At 30.0% G+C, this 1,328-nt stretch overlaps 1 long non-coding RNA gene across 1 annotated transcript; it reads left to right on the top strand.

Moving 5' to 3' along the window:
- Positions 1-405: 405 nt before the first annotated feature.
- On the top strand, positions 406-929 carry LOC134651590 (uncharacterized). Its single transcript, XR_010097130.1, has 2 exons — positions 406-540; positions 759-929. It is a non-coding gene; the product is annotated as an uncharacterized LOC134651590 (long non-coding RNA).
- The last annotated feature ends 399 nt before the right edge of the window (positions 930-1,328 follow it).

The raw sequence follows: 1,328 nt of genomic DNA, 5'->3' as shown, positions 1-1,328 counted from the left end.
TATTATACAAATCTAATTTAACACAAATTTAAGAATTTCATAAAAGGATCGTCAAACATGAAAAAAAAAATTGTATAAAAAATACTAGTCTAGAATGTTTCTAGAATAAAATCTAAATGTCAAATAAATAAATTAAAAACACAAAAGAAGTACAAACATCAGAATATTCGGAATATCAATTTCCTCATCGTTAATCAAATATACCTAATAAATAAATAATCATTTCGAATAAAAATTAATCCCACGTTGTTTTATCATTCACGTAGTCTTGTGTGGTATAGTATAATACGCCTTAAAAATAAGTTTACGCTTTACATCATTCTTAAATTTATTAATAGATAATTCAGTAATATGGTTTGGAAGTTTATTATAAAATCTCACACAATTACCCATTTTTAATTTTTAATTTTATGGAGCCGAGTGAAGGGCACTGCGAGCTTATGTTTATTTCTAGTATTAATATTATGAATTTCACAATTTTTTCTAATATTTACAATATTTTTATGTACATACAGAATATTCTCATAAATGTCCCTCCTGGTCCTGGGTTCGAATCCCAGTAAGGGCATTTATTTGTGTGAGCACAGATATTTGTTCCTGAGTCTTGGTTGTTTTCTATGTATTTAAGTATTTGTATATTATATATATCGTTGTCTGAGTACCCACAACACAAGCTTTCTTGAGCTTACCGTGGGGCTTAGTCAATTTGTGTAATAATGTCCTATGATATTTATTTATTATTATTTATGTATTGACAGTGCACTGTCATTATATCAATTTCCTTAAATTTATCTCTAAGTGAGTCTCTATGGTTCATTTTGTATATTGCTCGAATAGCCCTCTTCTGCAGAACAAAAATGGTATTTATCTCTGAAGCACCACCCCACAGTAAAATACCATATGCCATAATGCTATGGAAGTAACTAAAATATACTAATCGAGCTGTTTTCACATCAGTTAACTGACGGATTTTGCTCACTGCAAAAGCTGCAGAACTCAGTCTATTCGAAAGAGTAGCAATATGGGGACCCCACTGGAGTTTAGAATCTAAAGTTATACCAAGAAAAACTGTACTATCAACTAATTCCAATTCCTCATCCTTCACAATGACACTTGTTTGCACATGCCTAACGTTACTACTAGTGACAAACTTAATACATTTAGTCTTTTTCTCATTTAACAATAAATTATTAACATTGAATTTTATTTGATTTATTAACTAACTACCAGGCTATCGATATCGGTATCGGTATCGCCGATTATTTACTTTAAATATCGGTATCGGTATCGTATCGGCAAAATTATGTACCGTTACATCCCTATTATTT

This window comes from Cydia amplana, chromosome 10 (genome assembly GCF_948474715.1).
Source record: "Cydia amplana chromosome 10, ilCydAmpl1.1, whole genome shotgun sequence".
In the NCBI taxonomy this organism is placed as follows: Eukaryota; Metazoa; Arthropoda; class Insecta; order Lepidoptera; family Tortricidae; genus Cydia; species Cydia amplana.
Note: the sequence above shows the minus strand (reverse complement) of the source record. Positions and strands in the feature narration are given on the sequence as shown.